The sequence below is a fragment of the Falco cherrug genome, chromosome 2 (genome assembly GCF_023634085.1).
Source record: "Falco cherrug isolate bFalChe1 chromosome 2, bFalChe1.pri, whole genome shotgun sequence".
In the NCBI taxonomy this organism is placed as follows: domain Eukaryota; kingdom Metazoa; phylum Chordata; class Aves; order Falconiformes; family Falconidae; genus Falco; species Falco cherrug.
The window spans coordinates 95,807,042-95,829,795 of record NC_073698.1 but is presented as its reverse complement, the minus strand read 5'-3'; the positions used below and the strand labels follow the sequence as shown (position 1 = coordinate 95,829,795).

At 40.6% G+C, this 22,754-nt stretch overlaps 1 protein-coding gene and 1 long non-coding RNA gene across 7 annotated transcripts in view; one reads left to right on the top strand and one right to left on the bottom strand.

Annotated features, from left to right (window-relative positions):
* Window positions 1-22,754, bottom strand: part of ARHGAP6 (Rho GTPase activating protein 6) — a 336,756-nt gene that overhangs the window by 98,830 nt on the left and 215,172 nt on the right. The window contains exon 1 of one of the 6 annotated variants that reach the window (XM_014276183.3): window positions 12,967-13,065. The exons of 4 other annotated variants lie outside the window; for them this stretch is intronic. The gene's annotated coding sequence lies outside the window, so the exon portion shown is untranslated. Of the gene's footprint in view, window positions 1-1,460; window positions 1,612-12,966; window positions 13,066-22,754 lie in introns of those variants that run through there. One more of the 6 variants, XM_055702113.1, reaches the window with a different exon arrangement.
* LOC129735362 (uncharacterized) lies at window positions 13,213-21,830 on the top strand. The gene is made up of 3 exons (XR_008730911.1): window positions 13,213-14,306; window positions 19,991-20,190; window positions 20,314-21,830. It is a non-coding gene; the product is annotated as an uncharacterized LOC129735362 (long non-coding RNA).

The following is a 22,754-nucleotide window of genomic DNA, read 5'->3' as shown; positions in this document are numbered from 1 at the left end:
CAGGCTAGGGAAGAAAACACAGAGGGGAGAGAACGACAAGAACAGAATCAGGGGAAGCCTCCAGCAGATTGCAGGGGGCATCACACCAGCAACCTGAGAGAAGATGGAGGAGTCTCCTAAAATACAGAATCAATGCAGGCTGAAATAGTGAGAAGTACTGAATAACCCACTAGAGACAAGAGAAAAAGGTAGATGAAACTTTGGGGAAAGCAAAGGGACACTGATGTACAGCAAAGAATAAAAGAGAATGAGAGATTACAAAAAGAAGATGAAAAAATCTGTGTGAGACCATATGAAATTAATTGACATTCATCTAGAAAGCAAAACAGTTATGATTTCCCCTAAGGGATTAATATCTCTGTTTCTCTTGATGTAAGTTCACATGCAAGGACTATTTATTATTGTTGCCTAAAAATTCCAGCAAAGTACAAGTATTCTCCAGTCTAAAGCATCCATGGGAAATTTCTCTTCCTGACAGCTAAAATCAACCAAATTGGTATGTTTCAATAACATGATGAAAAACAGCATGAAGCTGTTCAGGTATTTTTTTCCATCACTTTTATTCTACCATCAAAGTCATGTAAAATGACTGAAAAACATTCTCTGAAAAACAACCAAGTTAAGAATTTTTTGAGCTCCACAGGGATTCCCAGCAACTCAAAGCTGTTTGTGGAATGCAGCTGCTCTGGGAGGTTTCATCTCTTTGCTGAGCAGGAGCAAAGGGAACCCATCATATACTATTTGTCCATAGATAATGTTACCTGCAATAAGAGCAATCAGAAAATGATCTCCCAAGAGAAGTATCGTGCCATTAACTTGAGTGAGTCTGCATGTTATCGTATGTTAAAGAGTGGAAATTTTCCATGGATCTTAAAAACCTAGAGGTTAAAGTCCACATAGACCCTGTAAACTGATGAAGTTCTTGACTCATGAAGAGAGAGGAATGATTTTGAAGCCTTCTAAGGTACTAAAAACTCATCTGCAGCAGGGACAGAGAGCAAGGTCAGCCATCCTCCTGGTTACTCCCATTGTACAAGATCACCTCCCAAACTCTCTCCAACTACACGGGCAGCCCAGAAGTCAGCGATGGTCCACGTAAGTGCAGGATCTCTATGAAGAGAACCATTGGTAAGGTCAGGGCCATGAAGATTTCTAGATACAGGCTCCTATTTCATATGACTTGGTCTTTTAATTTTATGTCCGTGCAACAAGTGTTATTTTAGGCCCAAGTGAGTTTCTCCTAAGTTAATGGATATGCAATACCGTGATCGAAAAGCATGCCTGCTATTATTATCAGATCACATTTTCTCTCACATCTAGCTATGTAAATTCAAAGCATAAACCCAAAGAAAGCTAAGCATGGCACCAGGGAAAAACAGTTGTAATAGTAAAGACTAGATGGAGTGGTCAGAAAAGATCAGAAACAAAAAACAAAAATGAGGAAGGAACAGAAAACTCACCCCTCTAGGTGGAATTCCCCCAGCCCTGGTGAATGCTGAGGGGTGTGGATCAAGCCTCCCTTGATCATGTTTTGCAGAGACTGGTAAGCCACTTAGAGGGTGTCTTCCTTTATCCTCTTCCACTGATAATCGGGCAAGGTAAAACTGATGGCACTAAAGCACTTGCAAAATAAAATGAGAGAGTAGTCTTCCAGAAAAGAAATAGAGAAGGAAGAAAGTTAGTTGACATTACAACCCACAAAGGGTTCTAGGTAGACAGGTAAATTAATATCTTCATTCTTCCTCAGCACAAGGAAAGATGTCTAATACGACTCCCACTCAGTTATCAAATTTTTCCTCTTCTGAACTGTAACAGATGCATTCTGTTCTTCACTGAGCTTTCCTAACACACACACACACCTCTCACCAGAATATGGATAAGTTATCTCAGTAATGCTTCTGGCTTGATGTAAATGCTAATCTATAATGATAACAGAAATGTACATAACGCTGTCATCCTCAAAGCACTGCGCAAATACTAATTAACTGATCAATGAAAGCTGCACCAGAGTGCTAACATGGGATTCATATGTTCGTAGGTATGTTTATGGTCAACATTTAATTTATGCGTCTGATTTCACCTTCCAAGAAAGGTTGCTCCCTTAAGGCAGGTCATCCGTCTGCCTGCAAAGAAGGGTGAGAACCAGGAAGCAGCAGCTGACTCTGTGCCAGACCCTGCCTGACATTGGAAAAAGCCACTTCAGAAAAGCCTGGAATGGTCCCAAAACCTCCCTGCCTCCCAAGCCGAGCAAAGACAGAGAAAGTAAAAAAAACTTTACAGCTGAGGCAGGATAACGCCGGAGGTGGCTGACATTTCAAGGAATAGCACACTAAATTGGAAAACTAAACCTTGGGACAGAAATCAGCTCTGAGGCAACACTGCAATGGCGGTGCTTAAAATTTATTTTGCACTACAGCATCTTGCAAGCACCCAGAGGGAGAGCAGAGAGACTGGCAGGAGTGCACCCAAGTGTTCCCCTCCCAAGCCATCCACCATCCTGCGTGTTCAGGCTGTCACAGCCAAGGGAATCCATCACCCATGCCACCACCTCAGCCAACACGCCAGATATGTTATCATTTTGCAAACCTGATAATCTGACTGACAGATCCTGAAAGATAACAGATACAGGCACTGCAGCACTGTATCTCTACGAGTAAACATGTCCTGTTATATCCCTCTGAGCACATCTACAGCCTGAGGTGCATGATCCACAAGTGACCAAAGCCTTAAACCAAGATGGTTTAAGACCATGTTAATAAGTCTCTAGATTGACAACATGCATAGCAAATCAAGATTTTCTTCATAATCCCATTAAGTGAAAACTTTTCCATTTAGCTTTCTCTAACCTGCCACAGCCATCTTCTGTTTCCAGCCACAAGTTATTCTACCCATTTCTGAGGTCCAGTTTGAACAGACAGGCCACTCCACTGCCAAGCAGCGGTTTTGTAATAGCAAGGTAACTGCATGGGATTATTATCCAGCTGTAAAACCTTGGTGAAAGCTCCTGCGTACTTAACTACCAGAAAAAAGCTCCAGCTTCTATTCTACATTGATCTCCTATACAACATACCCATAAGCAGAGTTTAACCATCAAAAAATGGTGCAGCTTAATTCAGTCTAAAGATAAGCTAAAGAAGTTAGGTGGGATGGCCATCACCATGAAAGATAGCCTGTTACTCTTCAGGAAAAACAACAAACCAACAATGGCAACTACACAGACCCAGGCATCTTGGTCCAACAATATCCCCCAGATCGCTTTCATTTCCAGGTGGGGGTGCTCCACGTTGTACATGCTGGCAAGACAGGGTAAATCTTTGGTCATCGTATCTCCTAGCTTTCCTTCCTCCAGCCCAGGACAACCGCTTGCTAAGGGAACCTACACGCTCAACAATGCAACCGTCCCACTTCAGAAAGGGAGCAGCCTCAAATTACCTTTGACCCACACCTCTGAGAAGAGGAATCTCATTGCAAGTAGCAAACGCTTTTCTCCATGGCCTCCCTTGTTTCTGCAGAGAAAGCAACGCCCTCAAAAGCTGAAAGCTGCTACACTCTGTTACAGCTTGGCTTGATTTTCACCTCTGAAGAAGTTTCCAACCAAATCAATCACGTGACTTCACAACAGTGTGATAAAGCAACAATAATTATTTTGGAAAAAAAAAAATGTATTTTTAATAATGCGTCACGATTTGGTTTTGCTAATACAGATGCTCCATGGCAAGCACATCTAGGAATGCATTAAAAAATGGCTGCTCTTTTTCTGTAACTTGTGTTTAGGAAGATTGCACTTTCAAATTAAGGTGGCAGAAACTGGGTTTGTTTATCAATGAGCTTTAAAAGTAGAGTTGCTGATGCTCCTGTCCTTATTTTGGTCTATCTGGTTTTGCTAACAGAATTCCCAGTGATTAAGTGTGAACACCAGCTTCTCCTAACAGCAATGTTATATATTCATAAATAGACGGATAGATATGTAACCACCTAGGCAGCATGCACAGACAGCAGTGAGAGCTATGGAAATTCTTTCTCTGAGACTTCACATGCACACAGTCCAGACATCTCACCACCGCAGCACAGGCAAGGTGGCAGTGAGAAACCCACTGCTTCACCACGACACACGGGCCACGGCTGGAAGGCAGAACAGGATGAAAGACTCATCAGACCCGTGAATGTAAATAAAATACTGCCATAAAGAAGTAACAGCCCCTACATAAGTGCTGCTCTTACATTAAATACTAAATGCACCTCTTTGTAAAACTGCATGTAACTATCAATATTCCTGGCAACGTAGATCATATAAATACTTAGAAACAAAGGCCAGGCCTCACTGAAAACTCTCCAAATGTCTTTGGGCTAAGAAATATTGCAGCCCTTTGTGCTGCAAGGTTGGACTCGCATTTAACACTCAGGGATATCATATATCAAAGAGAGCTTCTTCCTTTAAAGAGCTGAGTGCCTTTCTTAGAAAGCTACCAGAACTTCTTTCCATCTTTTTTTGGCAGCCTCACATCACCAGAAGTTATCATATGCAGACGTTAGGCAACAGAGATAACACTCCATAACTCTCCATATACCGGACTGAGTCCTGGATAACAAGACCTACTGCAACTGGTCCAAATAGGGCTGGAGCTGTCAAAAGTTTCACTCTCAGGCCATGACCACAGCTGATTCAACAAATTCAAAACCAACTCCTTTTAGCAAAGCATCAATTGTTTGATTAAAAAAAGTCAACATATCTCAGTCACCCCTTATCTGCAGCTAACTCTTTAACTATGCTCTTACGTAAGGCTACAGCTTACTCACTGACTCGCCAGGTTTCACATGCTACGTAAGAGCTTCCTCCAGAGGCTCCAGCGATACAGTGATGTGCTCCTGCATCCCACACTGCATTCCCACGTACCAGGCACTTGCCAGGTGTCTCTGTCAGGAGCTCCCACACAAGAGGGTGGCCTCGGCAGAACCCCGATGTTGCCAAGGGGCTGTTTCTTCATGGGACGCAATCAAGGGATGGCTCAAGACAGTCCCCAGGGAAGGCACATCATCCTCACTGCAGACTCACAGTGTAACCTCTCTGCTAGCCACGAGATATGGAGCCCCCTGCACAAAGCCTTGCTCCTTCGGTAAAGGAGCCAGTTAGGAAGGGGCCACACTCACCAGCATCCGCCTAGGAGAAGCCATGGGCATGGTCTGCCCCTCTGCATGTCTCGGAGCCTTCCCAGCTTGTCAGCACTTGCACTGACACCTTGAGCATCACCTCCCTGACTGCTTGCTCAGCTCCCTCCCTCTTCTGCCTGCTGCGGGTTTAGCATCTCCCTTTGATGTTAGGCTCAGCCTTGGGCAGGGTAGCCTGCACGGAGCCAGCCAGGAGACATCTCTCCCAGTTGATGCTGTTACACTCACTGCTGTGGAGCCGGGTCCAACAGCCTGCACATACTCTCACTGCTTTTGCTTTTTTTGGTTGTTCTGTTTTAAATCTAACGACCTTTATAGTCTGCAGTTTAAATCTGTGCACTTACAGATGCATTAGCACTAAACTACAGCACAGAAACCCCGTCACACCTACAGTTTTATACACCTCTCCAGAGGAATCACGCAAACTTGATATCTGAGTAAAATCAGTATAAACTGAATCAATTTCCCTTCTACCTTACAAAATGCAGTGGTGCCTCAGGTGACTTCATGCACTTATCTTACAGAAAGACAAGTGCTAATATATGCTTCAAAACGTTGGAGAAAAAAGCCATCCTATCACAAAGAGGTGAATCTGAGCCAGGTCAGCTTCCCTTTGAAAGACACAGAATTTTGCCTGCTACATGTAATGTTAACGGGCAATTTTGCATATGAAGCTTCCTATCTTTAACAGCTGAGCACCTGTTTTCATTGAAGAACCACAGAGAACCATTTGCTGGAAAACACGGACCCATTCTGTTCCATTTTCCAAATGACAGTTTTCTGTCTTTAAAAATGCTGAAGATGACAACAGGAGTGCTGCTTTTTAACAATAAATACTAAAATCAATTGCATTACAGGGCTTCTGTTCAACTCCTTTGGTCTGTAATACTGCCACTATGAAGGCAGAAAAGTCTTTGGTTTAATGCTACTTTGAAAATACTTCATAGTAGCTATTTCCAGCCATTCAGCAAGAATTCACTTTCAAGACAACTGTGAATAAATTCATGTCATTTTTCATCAGGGGGGTATGGGGGTGTGTGGAGAAAAGTAAAAATAAAGAAAGAATAGTGCTTTTCCTTTATGTTTCATAGGACAAAAATGCATGTGTAATATCCATGCCCAAGAGGTTTTTAAGTAGCACTAGCTTGGGTTACTAAATTAAACTTGGTGAGATCTCTCTGAATATCCTCATATATTTTTGTCTCAACCTTCCTACATTTTTCACTGGTGCCAGTAAAAAGACCAATTAGTCTGACGAACTACAAGTAACTTCCTTTTGCTTTCAAATTATACCAACATTTCTTCAGGTGAGAAACTTCAATTTATCTAAATAAAAGTCTGAAGTGGCTGACTAAATGAGACACTAAAATATTCCAATCGCTCTATAAATCTAAAAGTGTAGTTCTTGCAACCATTTACAAATGTGTGCTGCATGCCTACAGCTTCCATCAGTGTCAGCACACTCCAGCCCAAGAATCAGAAGCCAAAGAATTCTATCAAAAAGCAACAGCATAGCCAGTTTGGGGAAAAAAAAAATCAAATAAATACCTGCACGTTCACCCATGCTAGAGCATAATCCACAGCATTAAGTGGGAGGCTTATCTGAAACATAGTTAAATACAGCTGAAAGGAGATAACATTACCTTCAAAGGAATGGGAGGTTCACTGTGTTTGTAATCACTCCCTGACCATCACATTATCTCAACAAATTTCTGCCTATTTCAAAACAACATAAGCACAAAAATGTTAGCATTTTCTACTACATATACCTCTTCATGTCACAGGTGCCCTTATCAGTTTCCTAGGAAATCAAGTATCTTCACCTACACACTAACAATTCAGTGGTGCTGAAAGATTTCCATTTTGCATGACTTAAAGAGCAAAAACAATGCACATTGATAAAGTACAAGAAGTTCCGTTGGCATCCCTCTATGAACACAGTGCTATTTGGTAGTCATGGGATGCTGGAAGAGGGCAGTCAGATGCAGGAGAAGGGATGAGAGCCAGCCTGGAAGAAGTCCAGAGAGAATTGAAAAATAACTCCAAGTAGCTGAGTCAATGAATGACATGAAAACAAGAAAGGAGATGGGCAGCAGTTGGAATAGCACAGAGAATCAGGAGTGCAACATGCTTTCATCTCTCTCATCTTAAGAAGCAGGTTTGCATTACTATGGGAAAGATGGCAAGATGTAAAGGAGAATTTTGCAGCAGGGTGACCCCTGAAGGAGCCTGAACAAGTGAGAGTAAAAGAGATTTGGAGATGGGGTTGTGTCACTGGGGCAAGTGAATGAGTTAGAGAAAGAAAAACAATGAGCCATCTCAATGTCTGGGGAAGGATGAAAGAGGAAAGAGAGAGCTGTAGGAAGAAAAGAACAAAAAGGATGCTACGGGGAGGAAGACACTTCTGCCACAGATTTCAAAAGCTGCAGAATTCTCTTTGAATAAATACTGGTCACTACACACAAATATCTGAAAAGAAATTTGTCTGTCAGTCTTTCCTTTACTTCAAATACTTATTATCTCTCTCATCTCAAATGAATCCACAAAATGGCAAGAAGGTAGTAACTAGTCCTCTACCAAGTTTAAAAATGCATAAAATTGGTAGCAAATGTTTATTACTTTCTCATCCGTGCAAAAAAATGTGCATGCTTCATGCACTGCTTCTCAGCAACTCAAGAGCAGTGAACTTATTCCAGTTAAATACCTCAGTGTCATTCACTTGAAAACTGGTTCTTAGTTCAGTCATAATTTTTAGTAAGCGCACAGTGTAAAATTGTCATGAATTGTACCAAAGGTAACTTTTTTTTTTTTCTTTTTTAACTGCAAAACAAAACACGGGATTCAAATCTACAAACCTAGGGGCTCTGGTTATGACTTGTTAATGCTCAAAATGCTAGCAAGGACATCTGCAACATAAATCTTACTTCTAAAGAACTAGGTAAACATATCTGGTTCATGAAAACAAGGCTTTTAAGAGTGGTGTAAAAATTGTGAAACCTTATATTTAAGATTTCATAATCGTTCTCAATTTATGATTCATTTTATAAAGACACTTAATGGTTTAATACCTAGTCTTTAATTAAATCAGTAACTCTTAACTCAGAATTAATTAATTTTGGTCTTACATAGAGAACCCAAGGGGGAGGCAAAGTGCTACAAAACTGACCCTTTGCAGCCTAAGACTTTCAGCAAGATTTCAAAAAACCAAGCATTAGCCACATTCTTTTTCCTTGAAATTCAGCTGGAAAATGCCCCCAAATTTCACTAGTAAAACTGAAACCACCATTAAATTTAAATATGTAACCTTAAATTTGTGAATGAAAGCGCAGATTAAGTCACTTTTTTATATCTTAAAGTGACTGTCTGTATGCTCTGGGATGTGATAGGTGGTTTCTGCTCTGGTATCATTCCTCCCAGAAGCTAGCAGCCACCTGGGAGAGAATTATAAGGGTTAAATTCTCTCCCTGGACAGCAGTTATTAGAGCACATCTATGCCAGGGCTGGTTCTGCAACACTGCTGCAGGGAGGGCCAGCAGAACTCACCTCCTGCCACAAGTCTGCATCATCTCCATTTGTTCTACAATACATCATCATTCCCACATTAAAAAATAACTCCATGGTAACCAAAGAGAGTTTTTAAAACTTTGCAAAAAATAATCACAGTGGAGAGGAAGGGAGAGGATGAAAAGAAAGAGATGAAGAAGCCTTGGCCCACTGACATCCACATCTAACAAAATTTCTTCAGGCAGAACAAGGAATGCGTTTGTCCCTTGAAAAGTATAATTTTCAGAGATACTTGAATCCTTCCTTTCTGGTATGTAAATAATTTCTTCTCTGCTGTCTCCCTAAAGATCACGTAGTCTCACAAATGTGGCTGAGCTGGGCAAACGAAGAGCCATTTCTCAGCTGAACTCATAAATTACTTATTGTTTTAATATACTGGAAAATTGGCAGGAAGCGGGGGAAGGTACGTCAGTTACACAAGACTTTATACCATCACTTATCCTTGCCTTCCATTAAAAAAACGTTAGTTGCTGTAGCAACTGTCAAACCACACTCCAGTTCCTCTTCCTCCAAGATACAGAACTTCTCCAAAACACTCACATACAACACAGTCCTCCCCCATCCAAAGGGCAGGCTTCTGGCACTTTCGCATTGTTTAAAAAGAAAGAGGCTCTCTAAGGAGCTGACAAATCCTTTGCAGGGCTTTTGCTCCAAGGTATGCTTCCATAAAGATAATTACCTGAAATCCTTAAAATCTTATTTTCCACCCCCCAGCTCTACCTCCTCCCCCCCCCTTCTTTTTACGTCTTTCTCTGCGTTATAGAGAACATTACTCCATGCAGCTTATTTCATCACCACATCTTCCAACTTTAAGAAAAATGCCTACACATCTGTCAAATGTCATTCCCTCCCTCATTCCTTTCCTCATGGGAAAGGCACATGCAATGGGGACAACATCACATAACACACGTTGCAACGTCTCTAGGTCAGGAAAGGCAAAGGCAAAGACAGGTCTCCTACCCAACACCTAAAGAGACAACCCCTCTCCACAACCACTGCTCTCAGCCATTCCTAGGAGATCCCTGCTCTGCCACCAAGGAGAACAAGCCTTCTCTCAAGTGGCTGAAATTCTCCTCCACTGGACAGATCTGAATAGGCTACAAGCAAAAGAAGAGGAAACATTAGCATAAAGAGGGCCCTTGAGAAAGGTCTGTCAGAAACAAGACAAATCATACATGACTGAAGAAGATCTCATGAGAAAGCAAAAACATATTCCTCCCCTTTGTGCAGCATGCCGATAGCAATGATAGGGACAGATCCCTGGGAAGCCCTTACATGTTCAAGGACACTACCCAGGGCAGGATGTTTGTACAGTAAATGAGAGGTCCTACGCACCTTCTTACCACTCTCAATCCCCAGCAGCACCATTCTGTTTCTAAAATACTTTCATGCCTAAATGGTTTTTGGTTTCAGAATTTATTAATGCAAAAAAATCTGTTCTCATACCTAATGGGATGATTATTTCTAACTGCTGTTTAGAAAGGAGAACATCGTAGTATTGCACAGATCGTATTCAGGAATATATAGAAATTCTACTCTTCCAAAAGAAGTTCAGACTTGGATAAGCTTGCCTTTTCCTATCACAGCAGTTTTATCATACTTTTCCTGTGAAGTGTCTTGCAAACTAGGGGATTAATGGTACCATAGAAAATTATTCTTGTTTTTTCTTGAAAGGTCTGAGCCACTTCGCCCTGCAGTTCATTTCTTCATGCCACAAGCATCACCTTCATTCCTTTCTACTAACCCACTTGTTTCTCTGACAAGGCAAAAACGAACTGAAAGTGCTGCCTACAGCAGCAGAAAGCACTTTGGCAACTATGGGAGGACGGGTTAGCGTGTGTGTCCATACAGAATTAATTGCAAAGTAATATGCACAAGCATACCCTGAAACTCGCCTTCCATGAGCGTTTACAGTGGAAACAGCTGCATACTGGCCCAGCTACATAGCATAAACAAGGTCACTTGACTCCTGGGAGCAGTGAAACACAACCATCAGCTTGAACTGCAACACTGAACCAATCTGTTCCCCAGCTTAACAGCAATCTCTCCCTGCAACCAACTGAGGAGGGCTGAGGGACTCGCTCCCAGCTCTGCCCACCAAAAGCAGTAACTGCAATTAAGTAGTGGCAGCTGATCTTCCTAACAAAAAATCCCAAACCAGCAGACTGATTTTTTTTTTTTTCCCCCTGCATTTATGAGATGGTTAGACTGTTCCCATACCCTAGTTCTTCTTCTGGTCTCTCTCTTTTGCATCTTGTGTCTGAGCAGATGCTCTAAGCAACTTTGTTCTCCTGTGCTTGTTCCTCCTTTCACACTTCTACTGATATTGCCTCTCTTTCACCACATCCCTTATCCCTGCGGTATCCCACACACCTGCACAAGGCCTCAGGCTACCATGCTAATGCACGCTCCCGAAGGAAGTGCAAGATACCATTTGCTTTTTACTACCCCATCTGTAGACCTTCTGCACAGAATGAAGAAACACACAGCAGCTCAAGGCCACCTTGAGACGTTTTGAATGACTTAAGGCTGAAACAAAGAACTCCAGAGCCATAAACAGGGGCTGCTGTAACTTGCACTAAGGTTTCTAAACCAGAACAGTAAGATTTACATCTAAAAAAGGTACAACAGAGTAAGGCCTCATTAACTACGGTGTACTTAACTATGAAGCAAAGCAAGCAATTCCATCACATTAATTCACCAGCTAAGATCAGTCAGGAATCTCACCAAGGATCTTCATCCTAAACATGAAAAATATCCACGCTGTTAGGAAGCCACACAGAGGCACACTGTCACAGGTGTGGACAGACTGGACTGAGAAATCACTGACCCTGGAAAATTTGTTGTCACTTTACAGCTGGCAAATCAGTTGAGCCAGCCATTATTTAACATCTGTGCTTCACTCTTCAGTCAATTCAAGTCACCTCAGTGATCTACATTAAAGGAGAAATGGAAGGAGTCACACTAAGCACTGTGGTGGTTTGTCTACAACAGCCATAAAGCACAGGTCATACAGCTGTAGGCAGATACTAAACTGCTCCAGCAGAATGTGCAAACATGCACCTTCTGTACCGGAATGTTATATGGGTTATTATCTCCTGAATCCCTTCTGCCTTCGTACTCCCCTTCCATAGCCATTTGTCTGTGACTCATATCATACGCGTTTGGGAGAAATTACTTTCAGAGTGCTGCTCACTGACTACTTGCACACACATCCAATTTTCAGCTCTGGGAGAAGCTTACGTGTGCTGCACACTCACAAGACACATGGCCACAAACTGCAAATTATGCATGCTACGTAGACAGAGACAGTTCATCATAATTTGCCTAAAACCAAGGACTACAGGAAGACACGTTCTCCTTGCCACTGCCATACAAAATGGCAAAGGTCTTTGCTCATCAGTGATCAACACCTCCTGCTGATTATTAAGGCTCCATCTCAGAAGTGAGATATTGTATATGGTACGAGCATTTGGATGTTACTTAACCTGCCCTGAGTGACAACTCTTGCAGCAGTTTATACCTCTAGCTCATGCCTAGACAGTGATGAATGCATTGGGGATGCCAGCACATTAAAAAAAGTGACACACAGCTAGTGTTACAGCCATTCTAACTTTTTTATTATTATTACCCTTATACAAAATTGTACAGATTACACAAACCTCTTCAAATGTAGCATTTTAAACATGATAGCCAGCTGTGAGGACCAGACATTGAGCAAAAGGCTTCTTAATATTCCCTTAAATACTTCCTCTATAGTCTACAGCTTTATGTTTCATGTTACACTGAGCTGTATCACCCATTTTTGCTGGTCCAACAGTATTTTCTGTTGTAAACTTATCTCAATTTCAGTACCATACCTATTTAATCTGAATTCTTTTGTTTTAGAATAATGATAACATTCAAAAAGTAGCTTTGCTTCATCAAATACTAGAGTATTTTACTAACAGGTATTGTGAAGGGACACATGTTCAAGCCAAGTTTTACCCACATATAAAAAAGGTGACACTTTAAAAACAGCAATTGTAAAATGTGGAAGAGGAACTAATTTGCCTACAGAACTAGATTTTTAAATACTTTAAAGGTTTTTATAACTTCAGATTTTTAATTTGCGAGACATTAACTCAGTCCACCTGTAAATAATGAAGTGAACCTTTTCTTATAAAACAGGCAAATATTTGATAACATTTCCTTCTGAGTTCTGCTTTAGCTACAAATGAAAAAAAGACCTCTTACCCCACATATCCCACTGCTGGAGCTGATTACTAGAAACTCAGCTGCTTTCGGATGAAAAAAAAACCAGGGACTAAGAGAGAGAGAAAGAAGTTCATACCCATTTCCTGAGACAGGAAGCTTGAGTGCACATGGGTTGATGGGGGGGGGGGGAGGGAAAGGCGCCCCTCAAATGCCTGAACCTAGTAGCTTGGCTACTTCTGAATACAGACCAGGATACAACAAGTTCCTCCTCCCAAAAAAAGCATGATGAGTCATACAGTATAGCACTATAAACTTTTAGGCTTTTTTTTTTTTTTTTTTTTTTTTTTTACATTTCTAAACAAAGTTTTACAGAACTAAATAGGAGAAAACAGCTTTACGATAGGGCAAGGAAATGTAAGAAAGTTTAAACTAAGAGATTTTCTCATAGAACCACCTGTGGTGGTAACAAAAAAGCAAGGAAAGTCAATTTCTTGAGAAAGAAGGATTTATTTTCCCTTTGTTTCTTTTTTCAGGTTTTCATTCTCTCCATTTATATCAGGTGCTACCTGTTCCTTAAAGGTGATGCACTGCAATTGCACAAATGGCTTCTATGCCATCTCCTTCAAAGGTAGCTTGTAGAAGAAACAAACAAAAGAACTCCCCCTACCTGCTTAAAAAAAAATATAGTAAAGAACATAATTTCAATCCAAAGAAAGAATTTTTGGAGTTGCAAGTACAGTAGCATGCATATGAGGTCTGACAGACACCCTCTTGCGGATATCAACCACCATTAAAATATAGAAGCATTTGTCAGGAACTTCCAGAATTAAAATCAAAAAATATGAAATAAAAACCTGTATTTCAAAGTGCAGTATAATCACATTTTAATAACAAAGTCAACATTATGATGGAGGAAACCACTATGAGACTGCAACATCTTAAACATTTATTGAAGAACTAAAGAACAGTAATGGTGAAATAAGTCAATTCTTCCTCTTTAGAGGAAGGAATCCAGCTCTGAGCTATGGTTAGGATGTAACTATAATATCAGTTCCCAAAATAACAGTCTTAATCAACAAAGAATTTCCCCAGTCAAATTTAATTTTGTACTATGAAAAGACAGAAGGCTAACTATCGCTTCCGTTGTACCATGACATCTACGTACAGATCTGCACATAAGAGCAGGGAAGCTCACGCTACAACAGCTTGGATGCAGCCTGCCCAAACACTTGCCTGGATTACTTGCCCTTTTTTATTTTCCTGCAGGTCTGTCTCCTGAAGGCTTCACAGTCCCTACCCAGGCAGACAGCTGGAAGGACATCTCTTTCATGGAAGTGCCAGCTCCCTCCCCATCAAGTCTGCACCACACATCTACTCAGGTAAGTGCACGGGAGCGCCTTGACCACTGGGTCATAAAGTAAGGGCTGTCTCAGCATCCATCTCATCCTACAGCTAGGCATGCTCCCGCTCCAGAACCAAGATGCGGGTTCCCCCACTAAATTGCTAGATATCTACTCATGGAGAAATGCCTTTGCTACTGTGATGGAACCACTGGTCATGCAACAGAAAACTCTATGACAAGGCTTGGAAAAGACAAAAGATCAGGCACAACCGAGTTACAGAGTCTCAGTCTGGTGGTTAATAGCTTGACAGTTATGAGAAGAAAGGGCAGAGAGTGGACAGTAGTCTTGGAAGAGGAGGAGGAATGGTCTTAAAGACATCTCTGAACCAAGTTTGACTCAAAATACATTTCACAAAAAGGAAAATACAGCTTAAAAAAAGGGGGAGGGGAAAACCCCTCACTATCTTTTAGAGAACTTGGCTATCAGAATGTTACTCAGTAATTAACACTGCTACCTGGTTATCTGAATGCAGAATCTGACCAGTGCAGAAAATATCCTCCAGTTAAGCAGTGTGGGCAATTAGAAATGAACAACTGACAAGCATTCTTGAGATAGTCAAGTATGATTAGCATTTTTTCAACATGAAAGGAGAAAGGAAGGTGAAGCAGCACCATCACTATACTAACATATAATTAATATCAAGCTGTGATGTCAAGATGTGGACTCATTCATATATGCACTCAAAAAAATGTAACATATTCCGAGCTTTGTCCTGGGAAGAAATCTTCCATATTTGAGAGGGTAAATGACTTCATCAAATGCCCTTACTAAGCATGATTCCAGCTGTCTTAAATTCACTGTGGAACTAGATATGCTACAGAAGTTCTGCCTTTCCTTAAAGACAGCCTCAGAAGGAATATATTGTAAATAAAATTCAATAGAAACTTAGCACTCAGATGCATGTATATTCCTCTGTTTTGCCACCCCCAAGATAAAAATCAGACAGATAGCTGCTTGTGAGAAATAAGCAACAAGCCTATTTCCAGAAATAACAGTATTTTAAAACCTTAAGCAAAACTGCTATTTCAGTTGCTTGCCCATTAACAAGTCAGCCCAAACTGACATTGAATTAACTCACAGTTAACATATAACATATTAGGTTTTGTGAAACTATCTCTACATATATATATATATAAATATTTTTAAATATTTTTTGCCCAGTCATTCCCTGTTCCCCTTTGGATTCTTAGCTGCTGTTAGCATCCACTGCTCTTTCATGTTTCAACTGCTATTAAAGTTAACATTTGAATTACTGTTATGGATCAGGTCATTACAAGTAGGTTGTCCAAATGCTTAACTAGCAGTAGTAATAATAACACTCTGTTACAAGGAATAAAATTTTAGAGCATTTTTCACATCTCGATGGAGACCTGCCATGAGTTTCTTTGTACAACACAGTAAGCTCAGCAGCCATGAAGCAGGTGAGTTCAGAGTCACGCCAGCTTAGCGTTATACTTGAGCTGAATTTCCCATCTAAATATGACCAGTTCTGTCAGACAGAGATACCAGCAGAGACAGGGAGCAGAGTCTGCTCTGTCTGTAAACACACCACCAGAGCAGGAACAAGAAAAGCAGCAGCAGCTGGACACAGCTGATCAGATGGGAAAGCATCTTTACCAGCCAACATGACAGGCAAAGCTTAGGGGGACAAGGAACGTTTTACTTATTTTTTCCCCAGCCCACATCGTGTACCATTGCTTCCCCATTCTATTCAGAACCGGATGGTTACTGTCATTTTAGTCAGATTTTCCACGCTAGCACAAAAATCAACTCCAAGAAGTTTATGAGTACCCAGAACGCAGGAATCCACAACTTCCAACCCCAGTTAGCTTTGACAAGGCAACCCTACATACACCCTACAATAGGGTGACATTGGTGAGAAGAGTTGTCTCTTACTGTACCAGATTGTCTAAAGAAGCTATGGTATTTCATAAGCAACCTTTCATAAGGCTGAAGGTATGAACATACAAATACTCTCATAACAAATCTAGAATGCTCCGAAACACTTCTCTGGGGAGAGAAAAGAAAGAAAGGAGGGGGGAAAAAAAAAAAGGAAAAAAAAAAAAAAAAGGATCACATGTCAACAGTAGGGAAAAGCATCTTCAGAAGAAAGAGAAGCAGTGACAAGATTTTCAGCGGTAACAGGAAAGAACAGCCAAGAGGGAAATGGTGAGAAGCACAGCAGCATCCTTCCAGCCATGTTTCAGAGCTACTGGGCAGACACACTGATGCCTGCTGAGTTTTCTACCTATCCCACCATCCATCTCTAACATGAAAGGTCTCACCTAAAGGGTCAGGAAGACAGCAGAGCAAACAAGCTATGCCTATAAGAGAAATGATCAAACACTGCAATAATCAATAATAATAATTCCAATAACCAATTATCAGAAATTTAAACTTTAAATTACTCTGCTGCCCATTCACATTTTATCTTTGTGACATGTATAAGCAAAACGCCACATGAAAATTTACTTTGGTGGTCGGCCTTCTAGACATTAAACTACATGCAAGATAGTTTTATAAATGCATAGCTCTTGAAGAGATGTGTTCTTAGAACAGTTCTAGAAAAATGGTCCATAAAACATTTACGTGGGCTCAGCACACAGGCAAATTCACAAATAAGACATGTTAACTCCTTCTTCCTGATGACCAATAACCAGAAGAGGAAAAAGAAGAGATTCTTTTTAGAAGAACAGTCTAGACAGTTCAAAAATAGCTTCTGTGCCCTTGCCAGGTGCAAGGGAAACTGGAAAAGTAGGAACTGTGTCATTTTGGGTGTCATTTTGACTATATTTTTCATCCACCCTCAATGTTCGGGATTTCAGCAAGGAGATCGTACCCGTGCAGCTCCCAAAGAAGGCCACCTCACCCCAAGGCTTAACTGAGAAGTACCACTGTCAGGTTTCCAGGTGGTCTTCATACAGTGCAAAATCCTGAACATTAGTATTTGTGACGCAAAGTGGCAAGAAGTTTCAGAAGCTCAGATGTCTTCAGGGCTTTAGCTCATCCTTTCCCTTGTTTGTTCCAATAAAAAATTCTTTTTGCTTGTTTGCTTACTTACGACACATGCTCAACCTGGGGAAAGAGTTAAAGGCAGTAAGGGAAATCACATTCTGTCTTCACTTTTCAGAAAAAATGGCAACGAAGAATTGTTTATTCTTTCAAGTTGATGTGCATGTTCCGCGCACCCAGGACAACATTCCTTTGGTGGAGATGCAGAGTTAGAGAACATCAATTTAAGTTAAATAATATAAAAAATATAAACACATACAGCACTGTTTTGAGACATACTAGATAATGCTTTCATTTAGCCTGGTTTTGCATTTTTGATGTTTTGGTTTTTTTCAGTGCGTGGGAGATATATTATCTCATGTTTTAATGGATGTGGTCATTTTATCCCTGCGGCCAAGTTTAGAGATTCTTGCAGGTTCTGTTCCCACATTTGAGGACTCTACATTTCCTTCAAGACCCTGGGTCAGCAGGAATCTGTAAAACTCCACTGTGCCAGTGAGCCTTCACAAACCTGAAGTGACTGAAAATAGAGAGCATCAGGACAGCAAGGGCCACTGCAGGAAGATTTATCACGCAACGATAGGGGATGTAAAAGACGTCAGTTCTCTAAGCAGAGTGCTAATGCCACATACACACATTGTGTCACATAATAAAGGTTGCAGCCATCAGATCAGATCATAGCTAGACCAATTTGAATTTATAATACTGAATTATAAATTACTACATGCTTAACATGACCAAACTTCTTCAAGTTTTTAAAAACTAACTCCGCTCTGCTCTTACTAACAGCTATAAATATGCCATTAGAATGTTGTTACTGTAGAGAAACAAAAGATGAATTGCTTTTTGTCTTCTCTTCCCAAAGTTTTAAGTTATGATACTGTAGATATGAAGACAGATCTGCAAGTCAAAACTGCTAAAGTTACCAAGCTGCTAAAGTCTGAACTGCAGTAACCTAGATCTACTGGATGCTTCTGTCACAGCCAACATGCTGTTTAACTCCTCTCCCGGTCATCCAGCATGTTGTGTATTTGCCAAGTAGCTAAATGGTGAACAGAAAACAAAAAGAGATTATGCCTGAAAATACTAGTGCAATTAAAAACAAAGAGAGTTTTTTAAACAGGGTAGGTTTTTGGTTTGGTTTGTGACTATTTTTTTTTCCCTCCCCTAAGCTGATGGTATACATTAGCTCTAACTTCTTCCCAAGGCACACCACCACAGCCACTGTCAATCTCTGGCCTCAATTTCCTGCAGCACGCATGCAAGTCGCTGAACTCAAAAGCATTACAAGTGGGAAATAAGTGCTGGATGGAGTTCAGATCTGATGATACCAACTACAATTAAATGTTTGGCAATTTAACAAATGACAGCAACTACATAAACACATTAAGAAATACCTTACAATGCACATGCACCGAGGGACATTTTCTGAAACTATAAATACCCACTTTCTTGTAATTCACACTCTCCAAAGAGTTACAGTTAATGGTTCCTATACAGCACTGCACATACAAACCAGATGAATGAAGTGCTGCAGCCAAAGGTGATCTCCACCCCCCCACCGCCTTTGAAGCAACCATGCATTACATACACTGCTGAACTGTTCAGAATGTTTGCGACGCTGCTGAGAAGGAAAGCAGAACAGTATGCTCAGTGAGTCTTCCTCTTTCTACTATACCCATTTTAAGAGCATAAGGAAATGAGAGTGCCTTTGCTTAGTTCAAAGAAGCTAGTGTCTTACTCTGTGTGATGAAATTCAAGCAGGAAGCAAAAGGAAAGGAAAAAACAGAAAATTATTGAACTGGAAAAAGTATTCCCCTTTCTCAGAAGAACACCTAACTTTACTTAAAGACTACAGCTGCCTGAGTTTTGCTCTAACAAGCACAAAAAGTTATCCAAATGCAGTATTTACACTTCAAAACAATAAGCAAACATGGCTTATTGGCCTAATACCTCAATCTGCTTGGCCTAGGGAGTAGAAATAACTCTATTATTTTCTAAACTGACAACAAACTATGCATGGAACTTCATTTTTAAAATGCAAATTATCTCAAGTATAGATTGAATCCTAACTTTGATCTAAGCTATCATACCACTATATCTATTTAAATTGTTACGTTATATAAGGAAACTCAATGCAGCAGAATTTGCACCAAGCAGGTTTATAGAAATAACCTGAGGTAATAAAACAGGGTAATGCTGAAGGGACTAAAGAAAATCTTTCCAAGTCAATAAAATCTTATACCAGACTTGCAACCTATCCCAGAAGCATCAGACATCCTTGAAAAGCTGATATTCATCATCCAAACCTTAGGCTGCAGAGAAACACTGTGTGTAAAATTAAACATCCTGGTGTCACACTGGCAAAGAAAACAAAAAAGATAAAAAACATGTTTTGACCCAGCAATCTTTCCAATGATCTTGACCAGGTATTTATTCAGCCAAGCACATAATCTAAGCATCCTCAATACTACTGCTGCACTTTTGTTGGTATTTACCAGAGAAATTGCATTTTGACACCTAGTACATAGGTCTGTAACAGATGATCTATTCTGTTTCAGAGATCAACATTCCGTAGTGAGTATTACTGCTCAAAGATAAAAAATAATGATTTGCAACCACGTTCAACTCAATCCTCTTCCTGCCAGGTGTGAGACTGCAGCAAGTCAGCTGTGATGACATCTGTCAGATAGACCTGAGGTTTGCAGCCAGACGAAGCAACCCCCACCCACAATACAGTGCTCAGAATGGCACTTCAAAGCCTAAGAGAAGCTTCTGATAATTTGGAGGATACACTCAGAATCAGATGCCTCTGGCAATTCAGCATCAAAACCAAAAAGCAGATGAGGTATTGAAGTGCTTCTGTTCCTGTAACAGGAATAGCAAGAATTACTATGAACACTCATCATGTGCACGGTTCCTTGCATTTCTAGGTCTTCATGTCAGTACTTATGATTTTCTATTTTTTCAGTCAGATCTGAGAGTTCCTGAAGCACCGCTCACTTCTAAAATGCATGAATAGGCTTCCCTGGAAATAGCACTCAGCTGGAAAAGAACAAGTCATAAAAGTAAAAACTGCACCAGGGAATAAGAGAAAGATATCAGTCGCCTTTACATCCTGAATTTATGACGCACTTTGTTATCATGAAGATGAGTGTAGTGTAAGAAGTCTTGGTGGGCAGAATAAAAAGAAGCCAATTTTGACAGCCTGGTTTTCCTTTTATTCTTTCATTCCACCATCTTCCCTACCTCTTGGTCATTCCTTCCTATCATCGATACCTTTAATCCATATTCCACTGTCCACATCACCTTACAGAATCACGAACACTGTGGCCGCCCTGATGTTGCATTACCCTGTAGATACAAAGCAGTTCAGTTTTACATATAGCCAGCCTGGAGTGGTAGAAGACACAGGTCATCCAAAAAGCCCAGACATTTCCAGAAAAACTTTGCTAACAGCCAGTCATCGCTCCCTGAGAAGGATGTGTTAATTAAGACACGAGTATGCTTTTGCAACTTCTTTAAAATATCACCTCAAGAGCTCCTTGAGTTTTCATGAGGAACGGAGTCTCTTCCTGCTTTTTTCAACAAGATTCAAATCTGTTGCCTTCAGGTAAGGTTCTTTACAGCCAAGGGCATAACATTTCCTCATATTGTTACTGATGCTCTAGTTAACGGGTGTAGCATTTGCCCTGGAAATAGAATAGGAACTCACGGATTATATTATCCTGATTAGGTCCTCCGCCACCACCACCACTTGTTTGAAGACTATCCCAGTTAAGGCCTAACACACAGTTTGCCGTTCATGCCTACTTGGGGCTACATTAACAGCAGCAGATTTGCAAGTAAGTAAATGCATCACAATTCTATACTGTCACACCTTTTGGCTGATGGACACTTTCCCATTTCGCAGTGAACCTGGTGAACTGCAGTGAATCTTCTGTGGTTTTAAGCCCAACCCGTGATTACACAGAAATCTCAATTTTGCATTTTATTTTGCCTCTTAAAGCAGAGTTTGAGCCTGCAGAGTTGTGCAGAGAACTTTAGAAATATGTGGATGTTCAGAAAACAAAAATCAAAAGAACCAGTAAGCTCATATTTTTTAAATCTAGCTCTGTATTTTTCAATCCATCTCACAATTACTGGATGCTCCAGATTGGACAGTCCAGCTGTAGAGGAATGAATTTTACAGAAATTCAGAACAAAGAGGCATGGCAAACTACAAGAAGGATTGTAAATACATGCATAGCTTCCTCTCTGTCAAAGTGTGGTCTGTGCTACACTCATTTGCAGACCTTTTGATTTAACAGGCAGCTGGAAAATCAGGCTTTTCTAGGGACTGTTAGCTGTGGAATTAATTCACTGTTGGTCATTTGTGAATCGTGTAGATATGGTCTCAAATACTGAGGGAGGAAGCAACTGAAGCACTTCTGTTATTTTTATAGAGTTTGAATGGGAGACTTCTAGTGTACTACATCTGAAAATGGATATACATATTGGATTAGTTTTGCCACGAAAATTACACTACATCTAAAAGTAAGAAAGCACACATTACGTATCTTTCTAACATACAGGAAGAAATACGCATCACTGCAGCACTGATACTTGGGGGAAAAAAGTCCCCAAAAACCAGCCACCACAAGAAATTATGCATTTCATTATCAGACTGTGGGTCTGCATACATTTATGCCCAAACATATCCTTATCCATGCTACACTAAATAAGGGATATCAGGAAAAGAAGTTACAAGTCGCTGCAATACTGGAATCCAGTCTACTTCACAGAATTCACATTATTTTCACTGAAGTGAAAATAAGTACAGGGAACTGAGATAATCTCAGTACTCTACAGACCATTACAAAAAGAAACAAATAATAAAGAGCTAAAGGGTTAAATCCTGTCTCTCTGGTTCCACGCCCATTTATACCTGCCAAGCACTGCTGACTGCAGGACCTTCAGATCAGTCTAGGATGTTTTACTGTTTCATTAAGTGGCAACCTGTGAACTGCAACCTGGCAGCACCGCATTCGAAGAAAATGCATCCTGAACCCTCACGGTCAAAACCCCAACCAACCTAGCAATCCATACAGGTACATGAAACAAATAACCACTCAAAATTCTCTGAATGAGCTACCATTTCAAGGCTGAGCATTGTAGTCCATAGTCAACTTCACCTCAAATTTAGCTTTGTGTATATACGTTCAGCTGTTGGATGTTATGATCTGTTCTACCTTTTTGAGATGATGGGTGAATTCTCTGAGTAATACATCTTACACAAATGTGGTTCTCAACTTTAAAGAAGTCCATGTTAGATAAACTAACTCTGTCCACAAGGATCTAAAAGTAAAGTCATTGTGGGTAACAAGCTGTACTAAATATAGAGGTAACATGAAAAGTCACTACAAAGCAAAT